Below are 5,677 nucleotides of genomic sequence, written 5' to 3'. Positions count from 1 at the left end.
GTGACACTGCAGGTCTTCTTGTAATCAATGGACCATTGTGATACTGCTGGACCCCATGGAAACAAGTCACCATTATGGCACTGTGGGGCCCCATGAATTCAAGGCACCATTGTGGCACTGTGGGGCCCCAAAAAACCAAGGGAACACAGAACAGGTCTGGCTGGTTTGGCCTCCCAGGGGCCACCTGACTGGTCTGACACACCTGGACATGTTGATGGTATCTTCTCATCTGCAGCTGGAAAACTGGGGCTCCGTAGGTTCTTTCCTATGGAAAAGAACTCTCCTCCTCCTCCAAACACCCATGGCCAGAATTGGGATTTCACATTCAAAATTCCTTATATCCAGAGATTGTTCCCATAGGAATATTGCCAGGACAAGTCTGGCTGGCAATGGTTTCAAGCGGGTCAGGTTTCATCCATCCCCAAAACTCTGGGGAAGGCTCCATGCTCTCCTTCTTATGGGAAAGAACTGTCCTGCTTCTCCAGGTGCCCATGGCCAAAGCTGGAATTCCACCTCCAAAATTCCTTTAATCCAAAGACTGCTCCCAAGCAAAATCTGACATTCCTGACAAGTCTGGCTGGCCTCAGCCTAGTGAGGCTCTCCAAACACTGGGGCTCTTTGCTTTCCTTCCTATGGAAAAGAATTGTCCTTCTTGGCCAGGTGTCCATGGCCAGAATTCAGATTTACGCCTCCAAGATTCCCTACTATGAGAGACAGGAGGAGATTGTTGGCACAAAACATTTTTTGTGTGGGGAGGAAGGGGCAGGTCCAGCACTGCCCTGTCCTGGAACCCCAATCCCCCCAGAGCCTCTATCCCAGCCCTGCAGTGTCTGCCAGTCCCTGGCACAGCACAGGCAATGCTCCACAGCCACCTCTAGAGCCCCCAGCCCAGCTCCTGAGTGACCAAATGAGCCCAAGTCCCAGCTGGGGGAAGGGCCCAGGAAGACCAAGGGGTATTTAGGGTCGATCAAAAGGCAAGCACACATCTTAACCTTGCATCCCCTTGGAATTTCCATCTGAACAGCACTGTAATCCAGGAGTTGGTAGCTAAGTGTGTGCTTCTCTGGATCTTTTTTGTCTTTCTCTCTTTCTGTGTCTTTTTCTGTTTCTGTACTCTTGCAAATTTTGATTAATATTAAATTGAAGAGATTTAGAGTTTGTGAAGTTGAATGGGCCAAGTCAACACTTTGAGAAGTGTTTTTTGTTGATTGCATGTCTGTCATAGTTTGGCAAAAGAATTTTAAAAAGTAATACAAAACTTTGTGTAATTTACAATCTGTTAAACCACTAAGATACTGAACACGCCTCTGTGAAACACATATGTTAAAGATGAAAACACCCAGGAACCTCCTCTTTCTTTTCCACTCAACAAAGAAGCAACGGGCCCCAGCCCTGGCCCCCATCTCAACCAAACCAAACCAAACCAAACCAAACCAAACCAAACCAAACCAAACCAAGTAGCCCTGCCGTGGCCGAGCCCCTTCCCCCCTCTCCAGTCCGTCCCCTCCCCATTGGCCCCATTCTGACCAAACCAAACCCCAACAACTCCCAAACTGGAAAACAAAAGAGGCTACAAAACCCTAACCAGAACAAAGCCAGCCACAGCTATTAAAATCTTTCCATCAAGTCCCACCCCAGCCCCCCCCAAACACAACTAAAACTAAAAATTCCTACAAAGTACAACCCATACAAAATAACTCTACAACTAAAATTAAACACAAAAAAACCCCAAACCACCCATAAAACCAATCCTAACACAACCCAACTACAAGTTCCACCACAAGTTACTGGCAGATCACGTGTTAATCCTTTCAATACTTCAATCCTCCCTCAAGTAAAAGAGAAACAAATACAAGCATATTAAAAAACAACATAAAACCATCAAAGTCAGTAAATGAAAAAAGAAGAAAAAGTATCTTAATCTTAAAATCCTCTTATAGACTATAAAGAAAAACTCTTTTACTTTATAGCACATAAAACTATAAAAAAATTAAAATATTCAAATTAATATCAAACAAAAACCTCCATACTAAAATAAATAAATGTTAAAATAACTGTAATTTAATAAAAAGTTTTAACCGGAAAAAAAAGTAATCCAGTATGCTCAGTAGAAGATCTCTATTCCCAGAGATAAAAATAATTTTAAAAGTAAATAATAAAAACTTCCACCTTGCAAGAACTCATCTTTAAAGCAATACCCCATAAATTGACATGGCCCATCAACAAGCTGTAAAAAAGCTTGTAGCAATAAAAACAACTTCACAATAACAAAGTTCCCCAGACAAATGTTATCCATGACAAAATTAAATACAATAAAGAGCCCCCTATTTTTTCCTCTTGTAAAAAAAAATCTCCACAACCTTAACAAGAAAAGCTTCTCCCTCAAAGTAATCTAAAAAAAGGACTATTCTAGAAATAGTAAATGAACTAGAAATTGTAAGTTTAGTTTCTTTACATTGTCAGTAAAAAGAAAAAGTTGTAAAGGAAAGAAAGGGTTCTAAAGAGTTTAATTCTTACTGCCTTATTTTTTTCTATTTACATTTTTAAAAAGTAATTTTATAATTTACTGTATACCCTTTAAAAATTTTAAGCCTACTTTAGCTTTTTCGCAATCCTATCTGACAACAAAATAAATACATTTAATTAACTGACACTAAACCCCACCACACTCATCAATCCATTAATAAAGAAATCTCAAGATTAGAAAAATCTTAAATCAACAAACCAAAACCAATACAATGTCATAGTAAACATTTTGCCAAAGTGTTTTTGATTTTCTAAAGCTCCCAGTAAAGGCTGTTTTGTTCTGTTGAGCTCCTGAGAATCTCTTGTAGGTATTTCTCCAGTACGTCCAAAGAGTATACAAACAATTGTAATTCCTGTTAAATGTCTCCTTGAGAGAGTTTTTTAGTGGATGGGAGTCAGGGCTTGTCCGTCCTGCTTGGCACAGCCCAGGCAGGGCTTTCCCAGCCACATTCCACACTCCATTTCCCAGCTGGAGCTGCTGGTGCCTCTGAGTTGCGCTGCCCCAGCCCCAGAGATGCTCTCCTTGTCTGCCCATTCCCCCATGGGCTCTGGGCAGGGATGGCCTCAGTAGGGGCTGCTGACATCCTCAGCAACTTGGAGGCTGCTGATGAATTTCACTGCTCCAGAGGCATGTTCAGCCTTCAGCTCTTCAGTGCAGGAATTCAGTGTCCCAGGGCTCATTAACACTGAGAACACCTTAATAAGTCTCTGGGAATAATTTGACTTAAGTTTCCAAATAATTTGTAGTTAAGTAGATCTCAGTAGTGTATTTAAAGTGAATACATGATATTTAAAAAGACAGTGAGAAGAAATTTTTTTAAGTCCTGTTTATTTTTGTTTTCCTGTTAATTTAGTGCTATGTGCAATCTCCAATTGACACTGAATCCAAGTACCTCCTCATGCAGTTGGAATAGAGATGAAAATCAAGACCCTTCATGGCTGACAATCAATCAGACTCTGTCCCTACACCCACCCCACCATTTCCCCCATCCAAGCCCTGGCACTCAGAGCAGCCTTGTGCAAATCTGAGCTCCCTCCAGCCCAGGCTGCACCTGCAGCTTTCAGCTCCTTGGCTCCAACTCCCACCTGCTTTGCCTGCAGAAGGAGCTGCCTGAGACACAGAGGGATGTTTATTTCTTGTCAGCCAACAAAGCCGAGAGAAGGCGCAGCTCCTTTAAATGCAAAAGTCATTCCTTTGCTGGGTATTAAATCCACTTTCCATAGCAGACAGTCTCAGAGCAATGGAAAACACTTTCTGTTCCCAGCACAGATCCCAAGGTCCCCCCAAACCCTCCCTGCCCCGATTCTGCCCAGATTTGCTCTTTGCACACACAAGTCACACACTGAAGTCAGGAGCTCCCTCCATGCCCAGAGGGAGAAAAAGAGAGAAAGGGGATGAAGAGCTCTCCTGTGCAGAGCCAAGGTCCAAGTGTGCCTGCAGTGGGAACCACAACTCATCAGGTTTGTGTCCTTTGGGCTCAGGGACTGGTGACACTCTGAAACACAGAAAGGTTTCTTGCCAACAAACCCAAGTTGAACATTTGAACAGTTTAATAACCATCACAGCTCTTCTCTCAGCTCTCTGAGATGTCCCATCAGCATCTGACATGTCCCCATCCCCAAGGGATTTCCATACAGGAACAGTTTTAGATAAGGACATAAGAAAAAGTAATTCTGTCATAGATAGAAACACAATGAGGATGTTGACTAATATATTTATTTGAACTTGAAAAAGATTGGGCTGAATCCCTGAGGCTCAAAGCATGAAACCAGTCAGTTGAGAGTCACTTGAATGACCAGAGAGCAGCTGGAGGAGAAAAACCCAGAGCAACAGGAAGGACATGGATCCATCTGGTCCAGTGAAGAGATGTCCTTAGACAAAGCCATTTAAACAGGAGAGCTGGAAACACCTAAAGGAGTAGGGAGAGGAAAGAATAACCAGAATAATGGTGACTCATGCAGAGGGGAAAATCAGTATTTCTTCTCCAGCTATCAGTACACTTCCAGGAAATTCCTGTTCCTAGTCTGAAAACTTTGCCATTTCTTAAAAGTACTGAAGTGACCCAGATAATAAAAATGTGCTTGCATATTATGGAAGGAACAGGTATTAACACCTGTGCCCCTTTACAGGCATGCAGCAGCTGTGTGCCCATGAACAGGCAGTGTGACTTGTGCCCTGAGGTGCCCAGCTGGAATTGGATCTCTTCAAGAGCACCTGAGGGAGAGCAGAGCACCTTGCAAGCTGCAGGTCCCTGACAGCCCCGCAGGGCTCCTGTCCCATCAACATCTGCTCTGCTCCAGTCTGGAACAGGACCCAGCATGGTGCCGGGATCATCAGAGAGCTGAGGTGTGTGCTGGAATTCAATGCCCTCTCCATCCCGCAGCAGCCCTGCATTTCCCTGCTCCAGCCTTGGTCTCCAGCACAGCCATGGAGGAGGCTCTTTGGGCTCTGGACTGTTCCTGCAGCCCCCAAGGGCAGCTGAGCTCTGCCTTTGGCACACTCAGCCCTGCACAGCACAGGCCATGCTCAGCTATTCCCTGTCTGTGCCTGGCCTTGCTGTCAGCCCCAGCAGTGGCTGCGTGGCCCCTTTGTGGCCCTGTGCTGGCCCAGCCATGGTGGCACAGCCCCTGTGCAGGCCCAGCCCAGGCCAGGAGCATTGCGGCTGGGAAGGGCCCCTGTGCCGTGGTGCCCACAGCAGCCTTGGGGCTCTGTGCCCCGTGGCCTCCCTGCTGGGCAGCCTCTGCCAGCTCCTGCAGAGCCCATGGCACCTGTGGGCCTGCACAGACAGCCTTGCCCCGGGCTCTGCTGGCCTCTGGGCCAGCAGAGAGGCAGCCAGGGCTGGTCATGGCCGGGAACAGGCCCTGAGCCCTGCAGGAGGATGGAGCTGGAGCCCAGGGCAAAGCTGGGCTCAGCAGCCAGGGCTGCCAAGGGCTGGGGACAGAGGCTGGCACTGACAAATGTCCTTGGCCCCCTCCCTGCTCTGTCCATGTCCCCCAAGGGCACAGAGCAGCCTCCTCTCTGGGGCACTTGCCTGTTTTCAATGCCTTGCACAGGCGCTGGCCCTGCCCCACAAGGCCTGGCCTGAGTCCTGCCCCTGCACGCTCAGCCAGGCTGAGATGGACACTGATGGTGTCTGTGCCAGGCTGTCTG

Source organism: Fringilla coelebs (assembly GCF_963513975.1).
Source record: "Fringilla coelebs genome assembly, contig: SCAFFOLD_43, whole genome shotgun sequence".
Classification (NCBI taxonomy): Eukaryota; Metazoa; Chordata; class Aves; order Passeriformes; family Fringillidae; genus Fringilla; species Fringilla coelebs.
This window is presented reverse-complemented; position numbering follows the sequence as displayed.